The sequence below is a fragment of the Arachis ipaensis genome, chromosome B6 (assembly GCF_059453495.1).
Source record: "Arachis ipaensis isolate K30076 ecotype BB chromosome B6, ASM5945349v1, whole genome shotgun sequence".
Taxonomy (NCBI): Eukaryota; Viridiplantae; Streptophyta; class Magnoliopsida; order Fabales; family Fabaceae; genus Arachis; species Arachis ipaensis.
Genome location: NC_142441.1, coordinates 57,252,454 through 57,270,323, shown reverse-complemented (window position 1 = coordinate 57,270,323; position 17,870 = coordinate 57,252,454). Strand labels below are relative to the sequence as shown.

At 41.0% G+C, this 17,870-nt stretch overlaps 1 non-coding gene and 1 pseudogene across 1 annotated transcript; both read left to right on the top strand.

Moving 5' to 3' along the window:
* The first annotated feature begins 6,274 nt into the window (after positions 1 to 6,274).
* On the top strand, positions 6,275 to 7,646 carry LOC148555701 (uncharacterized; annotated as a pseudogene).
* Positions 7,647 to 17,120: 9,474 nt separating this feature from the next.
* LOC148555700 (small nucleolar RNA R71) lies at positions 17,121 to 17,224 on the top strand. The gene has a single exon (XR_015886448.1). It is a non-coding gene; the product is annotated as a small nucleolar RNA R71 (small nucleolar RNA).
* Positions 17,225 to 17,870: the final 646 nt, after the last annotated feature.

Below are 17,870 nucleotides of genomic sequence, written 5' to 3'. Positions count from 1 at the left end.
GGCCCGACATTTATCTGGATTTGTCTCGATTCCTCTTTTTGTGAGCATGAAACCTAAGAATTTGCCAGCTTCCACTGCGAAGGTGCATTTTGCAGGGTTAAGTCGCATGTCATGCTTTCTTATAGTGTTGAATACTTGGGTGAGGTTGGATAATAATGAGTCCTCGCTTTGTGCCTTTACTAACATTTCATCCACATATACTTCCATGTCTTTCCCAGTGTGGTCTGTGAATACTTTATTCATTAGTCTTTTATAAGTGGCTCCAGCGTTTTTGAGTCCGAACGGCATGACGATGTAGCAGTAGTTTGCTTTTGGGGTTAAGAATGACGTTTTTTCTTGATCAGGTGGGTACATTGGGATTTGATTGTATCCCGAATAGGCGTCCATAAACGAGAGGTATTTGTATCCGGAGGAGGCATCCACCAGAGCATCAATACTTAGGAGTGGATAAGGATCTTTTGGGCATGCTTTGTTGAGATCGGTGTAGTCGGTGCACATCCGCCACTTCCCATTTGATTTTTTCACCAAGGCGACGTTAGCTAGCCATAGTAGGTACTTGACTTCTCTTATGAATCCTGCCTCCAGTAGAGCTTGTACTTACTCTTCTACAGCTTGGGATCGTTCTGGTCCGAGCTTTCTACGTCTCTGCTATACTGGCCGAGATCCTGGGTATACTGCCAGCTTGTGGCACATTAGCTTGGGGTCTATGCCTGGCATGTCTGCGGCCTTCCATGCGAAGAGGTCGACATTGTTTCTTAAGAACTATACGAGGGAGTCTTTTACGTCTCCTTTTAAGATTGTGCCGATATTGGTCATTTTATCTGGAGTATCTCTGATTCAGCGTTGTTCGACCTTTCAGGGCATTGTAGGCTGTACTCACGTCGACCACGATGTAGTCTATGTTGAGTGTCCTTGATCGGTTTTCTTTTCCAAAGGTTGTGTGCAGTGAGATGTATCCAAATGGTTGAATTGGAGTGTCTCCTAACCCGAATAAGCTATTCAGATATGCTCTGAGCTATTTTTCCTCTAGGCTGAATTTGTTGAAGGTGGTTTTGAACAGTATGTCAGCTGAGCTTACCTGGTCTACTAACGTGCGGTGGAGATTAGCGTTGGCTAATATGATAGTGATGACCATGGGATCGTCATGTCTGGAGATGACGCCAGCTGCGTCCTCTTTGGTGAAGGTGATAGTAGGGAGTTCGGGTGCCCCTTCTCCTCCTTCGACATGATATACTTCTTTTAGATGTCTTTTGCGAGATGATTTGGAGATTCCTCCTCCCTCAAATCCTCCATGTATCATGTGGACATGTCTCTCCGGGGTACGAGGTGATCGTTCAGTTCGTCTGACTTCTTCATCCCTTCTTCTTTTCTTGGCTCATCTGTTTTGTTGACTAAGTACCGATCTAGTCTCGCCTCTCTTACCAATTTTTCTATGACATTCTTCAAATCGAAGCACTCGTTGGTGGGATATCCATAGATTCGATGGTATTCACAGTATTCCTGCCAGTTTCATCCTCCTTTCTTGCTTTTGAGTGGACAAGATGGAGGTATTTTTTCAATGTGGCATACTTATTGATAGATATCTACAAAAGACACCCGAATAGGGGTGTAGTTGTGGTATTTCTTGATCTTTTCTCCATGCTGATCTTTTTTTTTTCTTGGATTCTTTATCTGTATCTCGGGAGGAGTAGGGGAATCCAGACTTTGAGGTCTCTCATAGTCGAGAATTTTTCTCTATGTTGATGTATTTCTCTGCTCATTCTTGTACTTCATTTAGAGATTTGGGATATTTTTTCGATATGGAGTGACTAAAAGGTCCCTCTCGTAAGCCATTGATGAGGCCCATAATGGCTGCTTCTGTTGGCAGACTTTGTATGTCCAGATATGCTTTGTTGAATCTTTTCATGTAACTGTGGAGACTTTCCCGATCTCCTTGCTTGATCCCTAATAGACTTGGGGCATGCTTAGTTTTGTCTTTCTGGATGGAGAATCTGGCTAGAAATTTCTTGGCTAAGTTGTCAAAGCTTGAGATAGACCTAGGGGGCAGATTGTCGAACCATTTAATTAATGTCTTTGTCAAGGTAGTCGGGAAGGCTTTGCAGCGGACTGCATCTGAGGCGTCAGTGAGATACATTCTACTTCTGAAATTACTGAGATGATAGCTGGGATCTGATGTGCCATCGTACAGAGTCATGTCGGTGGGTTTGAAGTCTTTTGGGATTTGGCCTTCATGATCTCTTTGGTGAATGGGTCTTGGTCCTTGCGGGAGCTATCTTCGTGGCTGGATCGAGTAGTTTTAGCTTTGAGATCAGCTTCGAGCTTTATGAGTTTGTCCTCTAATTCGCGGCGTTGCCTAGCTTCCCTTCGTAGGCCTCTCTCGACTTTTCATTGATACTCGACCTCATTTTCGAGTTGTTTTAGGCGATCCTAAAGTGCCTCCATGGCTCCCATGTTTGGTGAATTCTTATCTTTGTTAGGTTGAGAAATATCGTCTAGTGTGACCTCCGCATTCTTATGTGGCATTTTGTTCTCCAAATCAGAGTTGTGGTCATTGTCAAGGTTGTCCGCCATGATGATGGGATGACTTCCAGGTTCCCGATAACGGCGCCAATGTTCCAAGGGTTACCTGAAACTATAGGTCGATCTCGGATGAGATCTTCTGTGCTGGTTGGAGATGACATGTTCGGCTTGTGGGTGGTGGCCGGAGCTGTCGTGTCCGACTTGTTGGACTGGCAATGCTGCTGATCCTTTGTCACCGGAGGGTGGTGGTACCTGCAAGGGACTCTGATGCTTAAGTTAGCAAGGGTATTAAGCAGGTATTTTGTAGAATCAGAGTATGAGTTATACCTGGGTGCTCCAGTGTATTTATAATGGTGAAGAGTAACCTTTCTAGAGATAAGATAGTTATCTTATCTTAACTTATCTTTGAGTGAAGTCATCTTACCTTCAAGGGAACCGCCCTTATCTCTATAGGCTTGGGCTGGCTTTAGATTTGGGTCATGTTCCTCTGTTTGGGCCCTTTTTGGGCCTTTCCTGGTGATTTGGCCGACCTCTTTGAGAAGAGGTCGGATAGTCCTGACCTAAAGAGGTTGGTCGACTTGTCGTCAAGAAACCCGGGTCAGACAGCTCGACCCAGGGTATGAACAGTAGAACAAGTGGAGGAAGCCGTAATAGTTGAAGAGGAAGAAGTTGTTGAAGACTTAGGAGACGCCGAACCTCCATGGGAATCTAAAGTTGTAGAGTATTCCTCCAAGAAGCTTAAAATTGATATCAAAGAGGCTAGTGCACAACCTCCATGGCATATACCCTATGAAGAATTGGATGGAATAGATCAAGAAATGAGTTCCCTTGGTGATGATGATCATGAATCAAGTCTTTCTAGTGATGAATCTACATCTGCAATTGAACTCCTTGAACATAAGGACCCTCCTTTGATTGAGTCTGAGAATGATGTGTAAGTGAAAGTCCGTCGAAAAGGTTGGACGGGAGTTGAACATGCTTTGTCAAGAACGTTGGAGAGTTCTATACCTAGGTTGTCGTCTACTCCTTCACTTGGGTGGGTAAAACTTGTTTCTATTCGCCTCACTTTCCCACTTGAATACGGCATTCTTGAAATGGATGGTCAACTTAGGAAGCTTTATGGCATTAAGCGTAAGAGAAGAATGTTTAGTGGTTGGAGTTGCAAATCAAGGCTCATCAAGGTTGAGATTTTAAGAGCTAAATGCAAGGGTTGGACTAGTGATCCATTGATTGGGTCTAAGAGAAGAGTTTGGTACTCCGTAGAGAATTCGAACTGTCTGTCACCCGGTTGCTTAATCATGTTTAGTATTGTTTTGGTCGTTGTTAAAAAAAATTGGGCAACCCACGCGTGCGCGTAGCCACGCGTGGGCGTCGAGACCAATTTGGCTCTCCCATCTAACGAACAAAAAGTTGTGATGGAATCGTGCGGCTGGTGTGTTAGAGGCACAATTCGACCCACATGTACGCATCCCTGACACGTACGCGTCATCTTCATTTCTAGCACACAACGCGTGGGCGTGAGCGACAGGCACGCGTCGAACGTAAGTTTTGCCCCCTTCAATCTGAACAGAGACTTGTGCAAAAACGGTGATGGAAGCATGCGTTTAGCACAAATTCACCCGACGCGTGTGCATTTATGATGCGTACGCGTCATCTTCATTTCCCTCCACCCACGCGCACGCGTCAGTGACGCGTACGCGTGGATTTGAATTCAGTAACACCCCTCACGCGAGAACCCTTCTCACTCGCGTCACCCTATCCTTTCACCCCAACGTTTCTTTCCCTTCTCTTCCCTCTTCCCTCCATTGAAAGATTCACTGCACACCACCATCACCCTCACACCGCAGCTCAGTTCCGGCGACCCCGAGCTACCGCAGACCACCCTTCCATCTCTTTCCTTTCTTCTTCTCCTTCTTCTTCTTCTCTATCCCTCTTCTATGTCCGTCTACCCATCTTCTCCGCCTTCACCAAGCACCACCACGAACAGCCACTGCGCCGCTGTGACGCCGCCACCTCTGGGCCAGCAATGCATCGCCCCACTCTCCTTCCCTTTCTTCTGCCCATTTCTGTTCTGCTTCTCCCCAGGTTACAGTTTTATCTGTTTTCACCTATGCTTCTATTTTCAAAAAAAAAAAAAATTTCCTTTGATTAAACTCTATGTTAGTGTTAGTTGTCTAGGTTGCTGTTTGATCAGGTTAGCTTAGTTGAATTAGGTGGTTAGATAGTTAAATGATTCTGTAGTGGATTTAGGTATGAACTCTGATGTTTATTCTATCTGAAATTAGTTTTCCTGTGCTGGTAATGAGCAGCCCTGTGCTAATTTCGTTCCCTGCTGCTGCTTCATTGATTTGACCTGTGCTAAATTAATTTGTTTCATGCTGTTAATTAGGTTAAACTGTTATTGATCTTTTGCTGCTATTTCATTGATTTTACTTTTGTGCTAAATCGGTTTATATGATGCTGCTGCATACTATTGCTGCCTTATTCTTCTGTTGGCTGGCTGCTCTTTGGAATCCACAAATTTTGAATTGTGTTTGCAGTGGTGATGATGTTAATGCTCTGTGATGTTTTACATGTTGCTGTTGTTGCTAATTTTGGTTGCTACTATTGTTTGATGCTTTCCTACTTCATACTGTAAATTCATATGAGTTTGACATTGCTAGCATCTTGAATAATTCATGTTACCACTTCTCTGGACTTCAATTTGAATTATCAATTGCTCTATTTCAATTTCCATTATGTTATTGCCTTAAGATTAAGGGCTGCTGAGATGTTCTTTTAATTCTGCACTTAAGTGTTTGAACTCAGCCTTCCCTGCTTGTGATTAACTCAACGTTTTACTGCTGTTTTGATTTATAATGCTCAATGCTTATAAAGTTCGTGTGTAACACTTGTTTAAATCAATCTTGAGTTTATATGGATTGAAAATTCTGCTCATGTTTGAAAATACACCCTTTGCTTATCTGACATTATAGTTGTTGGTTTTGCATGAATCGTTCTGAGATTCATATGAGTTGCTGATTCTGTTTGAAACCAAGCTTGAATTGTTGATTTCTGCTGTTTATTTACTCCGGGAACGCTCACATTACTGCTGGAATGCTGCCCAATTTTTTTGAAAACTGTTTTACTCAACTTCCACTCATGAGTTGACTTTAGTACTTTTGAATTATGATTTATTTGGTTTAAACCAAGCCAATTCATGGGGTGATAGGTTAGCATTTCCATTCCTTTTGTTTCCCTTTCTATTTGAAATGCATTGTTGATGATTTTAATTCTTTTTGTGCTTCTTTCATTACATGTTTTATCATCAATGACTCGCATTGTATGCATGACTGTGAGCTTGCATGTTCTTAAACCTTTTGAACTTTTTTTTAGTTAGGAACTACATTACCATGCCACTAATTCTAACCTACTTCTCTAACTTTTAACTAAATTGACTTTCTCACTTTTCTTTTTAGTTTTCACCTTTTTCAAACTAACTCTTTTAATTCTTTTCGAGGCATGATACATGTTGTTTCTTAACAAACAAGCATTCTAAATTTTATTGTATAGATTCCTGGATTGTGATTTCTGATTAATTTCTTTGAATCCTACCTTTTGTTCATCCCAAGGATTTATCTCTTTATGACTCACTTCATGCTTTAGCTTTCACCCCTCTGTTTCCTATATTCTGTTTGTTTTGCTTACATATTATTTGCTTTTTTTTTCCTTTTCTCTATTTAATATTCTGTATCCTGTAATTTCTGTTTTCAGAATGTCTGAAAGAGGGAAAGGCAAAGCCAAGGTCACCTCCAGTAAGAGGAAAAGGTCACAGCCATCTACTGAGCCGGCGACCTTAGGCTTATATGAGCGGTACTTTAATGAGAAGGACAAGGTTGACCAAGCTACACCTTCTAACAACCCATATTAGTTTGCCAACCTATACTGTAAGCTCAGATTTGAGCACTTTGATAAGAGAAGCCTCATTGTGGAAAAGAAACTAGATGTTCCCTCTGATTTGAGGCAGTTTTCTGAGCCTCAGATTAGGGATCGGGGTTGGGTATTTCTGGACAGAGAGCTAGTGCAAGCGAACGAGACTAGGGTCTGGGAATTCAATTGCAATTACTACCGAGTGACCCTTGATGCCGTTCATCTCAGAGAAAAGCAGATTCTAATTACAGAGGAGGCTATTGAGGACATCCTCCAATTTCAGCCTAAGGTTAGCTATAAGGATGCCTTCCATCAGGCTGAGGAAGATATTAAATGCATGACTTTTGATTGGGATGCAGTGCATCATACAGTTGCCCTTCCGGATACCCCTTGGGAGCAAGGATCCAAGAAAGAGACTTCGAGAGGCATTACGTTCGACTATCTGACGAAAGAAGCCAAAGTTGTGGCAGTAGATTCTATGTACCTATGTCATGCCCAGTACCCATGCTACTGGGCTCCCGACTGATATGATAGTTCTGATTTGGTGTGTTTTAGAGGGGAAGGGGTTGTACCTTCCACGACTCATTAGGAGATACATGTACCGGGCCACTGTCAGAGGCAACCTACCATTCCCTTTTTTAGTCACATAGCTAACTCACCGGGCTGAGGCACCCTAGGAGAAGGGCGATGAGGCACCAGCCGCTCACGGTAAGGACAAGGTTATTCCTTTTGGTGACTGGTTTGGTGACCACCTAGTAGCCCGGCACAGAGACCGAGCAGCCATAGTAGCAGCTACTGAGCCGACTACTTCTTCAGCTGTAGCAGGACCATCGGCACCATCTCGAGCAGCACCATCATCCACCTCTCAGCCAGTCTACCACCTTGTGCACCACCTTTTCAAGCGCCTTGATCAGATGGAGCGTCGCACTCAGCGATGCTTTGAGTAGTTGGAGCGTCGCAACAAGCGACGCTATGCCCATCTGAAGCTGATTGTGACTATTGGGCATACTAACATCCCCTCCGAGCCTGACACACCCTCGGAGCACTCTGAGGAGAAGGAGGAGCAGGAGGAGACAGAGGAGGAGGACCAGCAGCAGACAGAGCACAAGGAAAATCAGCCTGAGCAGCCTACAGAGCCTCAGGCACCTGCACAGCCATCGCCAACAGAGCCAGCGACACTCCCTTCAGTGGGCGACGATCCTTCTCACCCAGCTTGACTGAGAGCATCGAGGACGATGCTGTGATTTAAGTGTGGGGAGGTTGCCGTCTCCGGCGGACCATATTTTGGGGAACTATTTCAGACTTTTGTTCTATTTTGCATTATTTTGTATTTTTCTTTATTTTGTTTTATTTTTCTTTTAGTACTTGATCACTTTTATTTTGTTGTATTGTTTATTCTTACTTTGTTGCATTTTGCACTTTGGGCTTGTATATATCTTAGATATTTAGCTTGAATTGCACTTTTAGTTCATTAGTTGTGATGTGGAAAAATATGGATTATTGAGCTTAGTTTACCCTTTTGCATATGAGAAATTGATTTGATTGAAAATAGGGAGTGAACTAAAAATTTTTAAATTTTCACAATCACATCATTTCATTTAGTATACATATATAATATAAGAAATGTTGGTCAAATTGATGAAATTTTCAAGGAATGTATCTTTTTCTTAAAAAAGGCATTTTAGATTCACATTGATTTGAGTTAAAACTTTTTGTAACTTGCATGATATATATATATATATATATATATATATATATATAATTGAAATATGGTATTTGAGCTAAGAACACACAACCCATGAGTTTTGAGCTTAATTGCATGGTTACATTATTTAACCATGATTTTTTTTCTTGTGTGTTTTCTTCTCTATGATTGCAATCTATGGTTTGTTCCATTCTATATGTCCATTATTTAGTGTATATTCATGCATATATATGATTGAGACCATCATTTGATATTAGCTCACTGATAAACCCATATTTTATGATATATTTTGTGCCTAATTTAAGTGATTTATTCAATCATTCACTCACTTATTCATGTTAATTGCATAGTTTTTGATGCGCATAAACTAGTTATGCTACGATTTAGGAAATTGCACGATCGGCAAAATTCCTTCCGGCAAGTGCACCGGTTATCGTCAAGTAAAAACTCACAATAGAGTGAGGTCGAATCCCACAAGGATTGGTTGAGTGAGCAATTCGGATTAGAAGTGTGTTCTAGTTGAGCGGAATCAAGAGTGAGATGAGAATTTGCGGAATGTAAAGTTGGCGGGAAAAGTAAATGACAAGAAATTAAAATGGCGGAATCTTAAATTGCATGAATTAAAGAGCAGAAACTAAATTGCTGAAATTAAAGGGAATGGGGGTGATTGCATGAATTTAATTGCAGGATGTAAAGAGAAAGTGGAAATCAGAATTGGGGGATTCATTGGGTTAAAGGAGATATTGAGATCTCCGAATCAAAACATGTTTATCTCTTCCTCAAGCAATGCGTTCATTGAATTTTGCTTGGCAATCTTATATGATTGGATCCCAATCCCTTGGCTCACCAATTCTTTCTAAAAATGAACAAATTCCCAATCCCTTGGTTTAAATGTTCATAAGAAGAGATGATGCTCTATCACTGATTATACCACACAATTTCATGAACCACAATTTGGTAGGATTACATGTCACAATATCCATCCAAACCCCAATCCAATTCATTGTGAGAAAGCTTCTCTAGCATGAATCCTCCATTCCTTTCCCAAGGTTCCGAAGGATTCCAATTATGGGTAGTTTCTTTCCCAAGACAACTACCCAATGGAATTAGATCGAGAAGCTTTCTAACAAAATTCAAGAGAAAAGATTGAAGAAGAAGATGAACTATTATTGATTCATTGAATTACAATAGAGCTCCCTAACCCAATGAAAGGGGGTTTAGTGAGTCATAGCTCTGAATTCAATTACAAAGAAAAGAAAACTAGCTCAATGAAAAGGTAAAAGTCCTCCCTAACTTAAATTCTATCGTATTTATACACTTTCTATATTGAGCTTCTGTTGAGTTTCTTGGGCTTTGAGGCCTCTCCCTGCTTTCCTTTTGCCTTGGGTTTATGATCCATAATCTTGATGAGGCTGTTGATCCAAATTCTGTAACCTTTATTGAGCCAACTTAGTGATAATCAAATAATGACACATGACTCAATAAATTGATATTTCAAACTCATCAATCCTTCAGGCCCAATCCCATAAACCATGATATTCAATTGGGTTTCATACCAAAGTAAGTTTAAGTTAATATTTGTGCTCAAAGACTAACTTAAATCACAATATTTTTGGCCCAGAAACCTTTTCCAAGAGTGGCGTTTAAGTTGCAGTTTAAGCTTAAACTGCAGCTTAAACGCCAGACACTTCCAGTGAGGCCTTTTGTAGAAGCACGTTTAAGCTTCAGTTTAAGGTTAAACTGAAGCTTAAACGTGGAAATGGAAGGAGGTAGCCCTGGAGAGTCATGTAGTCGAACACGTTTAAGCTTCAGTTTAAGGTTAAACTGAAGCTTAAACGTGGAGATAGGAAGGGCAGCCCTGGAGGTCGAACACGTTTAACCTCCAGTTTAAGGCTAAACTGGAGGTTAAACGTGGAAAAGGAAGGAGGCATCCTAGAGGTCGAACACGTTTAACCTCCAGTTTGAGGTCAAACTGGAGGTTAAACGTGGAAGCTTAGAATGGTAGCCCTGGAGGTGTCGAACACGTTTAACCTCCAGTTTGAGGTCAAACTGGAGGTTAAACGTGGAAATGGAGAAAGCAACCCTGGAGGAAAGTTCTTGGTCGAACACGTTTAAGCTCCAGTTTGAGGTCAAACTGGAGCTTAAACGTGGAAATGGCTCCCTGGTGCTCTTCCCACTCCTGGATGGCATACTCATTCTGGCGTTTAACCTCCAGTTTGAGATCAAACTGGAGGTTAAACTTCAATTCCAGCATTTCTTATCCTTCATGATTTTTGGCGTTTAAGCTCCAGTTTAGGCTTAAACTGGAACTTAAACTCCACATGTGATATTCAAGCTTCCTTTATTGATTTTGTTGCTTCCTTGCTTAGCCTCTTCTTCCCTGAAATTATCCAAACAAATACATCAAAGTCTTGCAAAATTTCATGAGAAATCTTCCATTCATAGCATTCAAGTAATATAACTAAAAACTCATGGAATTTGCATCAAAATCATATTGTTTGGATGGTTCATTGCTTTGTTCTTCATTTAACCATTTTTGGTTACTTTAAGCTCAAGAAAATGCATAAAACAACTAAAACTAACAGAAAAATGCTAGTGAAACTAGCCTATGATGCCTTGGCATCACAACACCAAACTTAATACTTGCTTGTCCCTAAGCAAGTCCTGAATTATTTGAGAAGAAAGTATGAAACAGAAAGCAATTACATTGGCTATATTAGCAAGCATTTGAAGTTCATCAGAAGGGTTTTATGCAGAAAGTTGCAGCATCACTTTTTCATACTTATCAGGTAAGATTATCACTTTTTCATTGCATCCATCAAACACTGCTATGGCCTCTTGTTATTTTTATGTCTTTGGCACTTTTCTCTTCTTTGTTTTTCTTTTCTTTTTCTTAGAGCTTCTTTTGCTCCTTGTTTGCTTAGTGTCATGTGTTGCACAAGCCTTTGGCATTTTCTTTTTCTTATCAGTGCACTACACATATCCACTTTAGGCATTTTAGTTCACATTTCTTCTTGAGACATTGGTGCCCAGCACCTCTTTGTGTGACTAAATGTTTTGTATTTAGGTTGCTCTTGATAATGGACTTTTGGTTGATAATCCCGGGTTAGTTAACCCAAGTTACCAAGTGTTGAAACACTCCTCAGAACCTATTCATCCAAGCATATCCTTAATACATAAACACCACAGGCATTTGTCTCATAAGTTCAAACCATTGGTGCCTAGCTTATTTTCTCAATTTTTTTTTGTTTTTCTTTTTTGGTTGCCCTTTTTCAGTGGCTTTTTCTTCTTCCTTTTTCTTTCTTTTTCATGGCCAAAGACATTTATTCATCAAGATCCATAGACAGTTTTCAATTTCTACACAAAGAATGATAATTCTACACTCTAATTCTAGTGATCTGACTAAACAATCAAGCATGCATACCACCACTTAATTCTACTTGATTTGTCACTAATTTAGCCAAGTTACTTTTGTTCAAACTTTTCTTTTATTTTTGGAAACAGAACAAGCATGGCAAGCACTTGTTTAAGAAGGTGAAGTTATATCCAAACATCTAGGCATTCACTTTATTCAAAGCAAACAACAGACACATATACTAAAAACTTCACATTCCAGAAAGATTCAACATTTACAGTTTAAACTAGAACACGCATGCTTTTGTTTGCCCTTTTTAAGGAATTATCAAGGAACAATACCACCTTGTGAAATTCCTTGTTTTCTCTTAGTTGTCAGGAAACAATTTGATTTCTCCTTCTTCTCTTAAATGTTGCTTCATGCTTTAAGATTCTTGTTTCCTTTCCTGCAAAGAGTGATGAAGTTGCTTGCTTCTCAAGCACTTGAGTGGTTAGCTCAACTATGTGTGGGTAAGTATCGGAGTTTTAGGTTGGTGTGTGAACACCAAACTTAGTCTCCCACTTACTTCTATGTTCTTTGAATCCTTGAGTTCTCTTGGAATGAAGTTAAGGGTTTTAAGCATTTCTGTGACTGCTTAGAATGGTTGTTCCTTTCATATAATTCAAAGGTTGTTGTGTTCAGTTGATCTTTATGGTGGAACACCAAACTTAGAGTCACACATTCCCCTTTGAATTATTGATCCATGAAGTCATTGGTTGGTGTGAAACACCAAACTTAATTCTTTGCAATGCACAGAAACTACTTCACCCTTTTTATTGAAACAAATAAAAGAAACAGCAGCAAGGTATTACCTCAGGTTGGGTTGCCTCCCAACAAGCGCTTCTTTAACGTCATTAGCTTGACGGTCAGCTTCCTCAGTTGAGGTGATATTTAACTTTGTCCTTCTCCTCCACATCTCCCAAGTAATGTTTGAGTCTTTGACCGTTCACAATGAAGGTTCGTTGTGACTTTTCTTCCATGATTTCTACTTGTCCATATTTGGAGACCTTGGTGACAAGGAATAGTCCAGACCATCTTGATTTTAGCTTCCCTGGAAATAGCTTCAGCCTAGAATTGTAGAGCAATACTTTTTGTCCTTCTTCAAATTTCCTTGGGGCTATGTTGCTGTCATGCTTCTTCTTTGTTCTTTCTTTGTAAATTTTGGCATTCTCATAAGCTTCAGCTCTGAATTCTTCCAACTCTTGAATTTGCAACATCCTTCTTTCTCCAGCAGCTTTGCTGTCCAAGTTCAAAAGTTTCAAGGCCTAGTATGCCTTGTGCTCCAACTCCAGTGGCAAATGGCAAGCTTTTCCGTATACTAGTTGGTAAGGAGACATTCCAGTTGGTGTTTTGAAAGCTGTCCTATATGCCCAAAGAGCATCATCTAGCTTAATCGACCAGTCCTTCCTTGAAGTTCCCACAGTCTTTTCCAGGATCCTTTTGAGTTCTCTGTTAGATATTTCGGCTTGCCCACTTGTTTGTGGATGGTATGGTGTGGCTACCCTGTGTTTAACTCCATATTTTAGAAGCAATGCCTCTAATGGTTTGTTGCAGAAGTGGCTTCCTCCATCACTGATGATTGCTCTTGGAACCCCAAAACGGCAAAAAATGTGTTTTCTGAGGAAGTTCATGACTACCTTATTATCATTGGTTGGAGTTGCTATTGCTTCAACCCATTTGGAGACATAGTCTACTGCCACAAGAATGTAATTATTTGAGTATGAGGAGGGAAATGGTCCCATGAAATCTATCCCCCATACATCAAACAATTCAAGTTCCAGAATGAATTGTTGTGGCATTTCATTTCTTCTTGGTAGGTTCCCCGCTTTCTGGCATTCATGGCAGTGCTTCACTAATTCTTTTGCATCTTTGAAGATAGTGGGCCAATAAAAACCACACTGCAACACCTTAGCTGCTGTTCTTTCTCCTGCAAAATGCCCTCCATAAGTGGAGCCATGGCAGTCCCATAAGACTTCCCTTCCTTCTTCCTTGGATATGCATCTTCTGAGTATGCCATCGGAACATTTTTTGAACAAGTATGGTTCGTCCCAGATGAAGTATTTGGCATCATTTACCAATTTCTTCCTTTGATGTTTGTTAAATTCCAACGGTAAACTCCCAGTGGCCTTGAAGTTTGCTATGTCTGCAAACCAGGGTGCTTTGTGAATTACCATGAGTTGTTCATCAGGAAAGTACTCATTTAAATGTGTGCTTTGTGTGCTTCCTTCTTCACATGGTATCCTTGATAAATGGTCTGCCACCTTGTTCTCTACACCCTTCTTGTCTTTGATTTCAATGTCAAATTCCTGCAACAAAAGAACCCATCTAATAAGTCTTGGTTTAGATTCTTGTTTAGCAAGTAAATATTTTAAAGCTGAATGATCAGTGAAGACAATGACTTTAGATCCAATGAGATAGGATCTAAATTTGTCAAATGCAAAGACTATTGCCAAGAGTTCTTTTTCAGTGGTTGTGTAATTCCTTTGGTTAGCATTCAAGACTTTACTGGCATAATAAATCACATGTACCAAATTGTCTTTCCTTTGTCCTAACACTGCCCCAATAGCAAGGTCTGATGCATCACACATCAATTCAAAAGGTAAGTTCCAATCAGGTGGGGCAATGATAGGTGCAGAGGAAAGTTTTTGCTTCAAAAGTTCATAGGCTAGCATGCAATTTTTATCAAATACAAAGGGTGTATCAGAGACAAGCAAGTTACTCAAAGGTTTGGCTATTTTAGAAAAGTCTCTAATAAACCTTCTGTAAAAACCAGCGTGTCCCAAAAAACTCCTAACTGCCTTGACATTACTTGGTGGAGGTAGTTTTTCAATGATTTCCACCTTAGCTCTGTCCACCTCCATGCCTCTATTAGAGATTTTGTGGCCAAGGACTATTCCTTCTGTGACCATGAAATGACACTTTTCCCAGTTTAATACTAGGTTAGTCTCTTGGCACCTCTTAAGCACTAAGGCAAGGTGGTGTAGGCAGCTGGGAAAAGAATCCCCAAACACAGAAAAATCGTCCATGAAGACCTCAATAAATTTTTCAATCATGTCCGAAAAGATGGACAGCATGCATCTTTGGAAAGTGGCAGGTGCATTGCACAATCCAAAGGGCATGCGTCTATAAGCAAAAACTCCATATGGACAAACAAATGATGTTTTCTCTTGATCACTAGGATCAACTACTATTTGGTTGTAGCCTGAATATCCATCCAAGAAGCAATAGTAAGCATGTCCGGCAAGCCTTTCAAGCATCTGATCCATGAATGGGAGTGGGAAATGATCCTTTCTGGTGGCTTCATTGAGCTTCCTGTAGTCTATGCACATCCTCCACCCAGTGACGGTTCTTGTGGGTATGAGTTCGTTCTTCTCATTTGGCACCACAGTTATGCCACCTTTCTTGGGAACTACATGGATGGGACTAACCCATGGGCTATCAGAAATGGGGTAGATTACCCCTGCCTGCCATAACTTCCTGACTTCCTTTTGTACCACTTCTTTCATGACGGGATTCAATCTTCTCTGAGCTTGAATGGAGGGTCTAGCATCCTCTTCTAACAAGATTTTATGCATGCATATGGATGAACTTATCCCCTTTAAATCAGCTAGGGTCCATCCAATGGCATCTTGATGAGTTTGCAGCACCTTGATCAATTCTTCTTCCTGTTCTTGGCTCAGGGCAGAGCTAATGATAACAGGGTGACTCTCATCACTACCCAAGTATGCATACTTGAGATTAGGGGGCAATGCTTTGAGCTCAGGTTTTGGTGCTTCCTTTTCTTCTTTCACTCTCTCTGGCATGCTTAGCATGGTTGTGTCAGCACCCTTGATATCACTAACTTCAATATCCTTGGTGAACTCCTCCTCTGCCACTTCCTTTATTATTTCCTCAAAAGTTTCTTGTACTGCAATGTCCACTACATCAACCCTCATGCATTCCCTTAGTGATTCTGATGGATAGCTCATTGCCTTGAATACATTAAACACCAATTTCTCATCATGTAGTCTAAGAGTGAGTTCACCCTTTTGTACATCTATGATGGCTCCAGCAGTAGCTAGGAAGGGTCTTCCCAGAATTATTGAAGCTTTGGCTTCTTCCTCCATATCTAACACCACAAAATCAGCAGGAAATATAAATTCTCCCACTTTCACCAACAAATCCTCAACTATCCCATGAGGGAATTTAAAAGTTCGATCTGCCAATTGGAGGGCCATTCTTGTTGGTTTGGCTTCCTCAATCTTCATTCTTCTCATCATTGTTAGCGACATCAAATTGATGCTGGCCCCTAAGTCACACAAGGCCTTCTCCACCATGACTTCTCCTATGATGCAGGGGATTTGGAAACTGCCTGGGTCCTTCAATTTCTGAGGCAATTTGTGCTAAATGATGGCACTGCATTCTTCAGTTAACAACACAGTTTCCTCATTTCTCCAGCTTCTCTTCTTGGTCATTAATTCTTTTAAGAATTTTGCATAGAGTGGCATTTGCTCTATTGCCTCAGCAAAGGGAATGTTGATTTGAAGCTTCTTGAAAATCTCCAAGAACCTGGAGAATTGGCCATCCTTTTCACTTTTCATCAAACGTTGAGGATAAGGTGCTTTAGGTGTGTAAGGCTTCAGGACCTCTTTTTCTTTTTCTTTTGTTGCAGACGGTGTACAAGATTGTCCTTGTTCTTTGTCTTTCACATTTTCCTTTGCTTCATCCTCTGTGGTTTCCCTTGAGATCTCCTTTAGATTCTTTCCACTTCTGAGGGTTATGGCCTTACATTCTTCCCTTGCAATAGCCTTGGCAGCATGAGAACCGCTTGTCCCAGGGGCTTGCTTAGTCAAATACAAAATTTGATTTTCTAGCTTCTGGATGGCAGCTCCTTGGTTTTGCAAGTTAGAATTTACTTCTTCCTTAAAAGCTTTCAATTCAATTATGTCTTGACTCATGGTTGCCATCATTCCTTCTATCCGGTTTAATTGATCTTGAAATTGTTGGTTTGGATTAGGTTGGGTAGGTTGATTATTTTGGCCATGATATGGTGGTTGGGAGTAAGTGTTTTGTGTGGCTTGGTATGATCTTTGGTTGGAGTTTTGGTATGTGGAATTGTTATGTTGGTTGTGGTTGTAAGGTTTGTGGTTTTGTGGTTGGGTTTGTTGGTTCCCCCACCCAAAGTTTGGGTGATTTCTCCAGCCTGGGTTGTAAGTGTTGGAATGTGGATCATATGATTGCCTTTGTTGGTTTCCCACATAGTTGGCCTCTTCCCAATCACCTCCTTCAATGCTTACTTCCTCTTGATCTTGTGTGTGTATTGCAGCCACTTGCTTTGTTTCTATTTGCCTGGTAGGCTCGGCTAGTTGCTTGGCAAACACCTTGTTTTGGGCTAGAATTGTATCAACATGGTTCAGCTCCATGACTCCCTTAGTGTTGTGCCTTTCTAATGCATAGTAGTACTCATTCTCAGCTACTGTCTCAATCACTTCAATGGCCTCTTCCACAGTCTTTTTCCTGTTCAATGAACCTCCTGATGAATGGTCTACAGCCTTCCTTGATTCATAAGAGAGTCCATCATAGAAAATATGCAATTGCACCCAATCATGGAACATGTCTGGTGGGCATTTCCTTGTCAAGTCCTTGAATCTCTCCCATGCCTCGTAGAGAGTTTCACCATCTTGTTGTCTAAAAGTTTGAACCTCAGATCGAAGCCTATTGACCTTTTGTGGGGGGTAGAAACGTGCCAGAAACTTGCTTTCCACCTCATCCCATGTTGTTAGACTCCCTCTTGGGAATGATTCCAGCCACTTAGCTGCTTTGTCCCTAAGTGAAAATGGGAACAAAAGCAGTTTATAGGCATCTTCCTGGACTCCATTGGACTTTACAGTGTCACAAATTCTCAGGAATTTTGTGAGATGTTGGTTGGGATCTTCATTAGCACTCCCACCAAATGAACAATGATTCTCCACAAGTGATATTAGCTGTGGCTTGAGCTCAAAATTGTTGGCCTGAATGGGTGGTTTCTGGATGCTACTACCACAATTCCCAGAGGTTGGGTTTATGTATGAACTAAGAACCCTCCTCTCAGGAATGGCATGGTTTCCATCAGCTCTCTCATGGTTGTGAACTTCTCTATCCATGTTGAGATCTAAAGCTTCCTCAAAATTGTCCTCAGATTCTCCTTCAGATTCCTCTTCTCCCACTACTCTCTTCCCTCTTGCTTCCCTTCTCAGTCTATGAAGGGTCCTCTCTGGTTCGGTATATGGAGGAGTTGATGTCTCTCCTCTCCTACCTGTCATACAAGAACACAGCACAGGCACAAACAAGTGAAATACTCTTGGTTAATGGAAGAGTATGGTT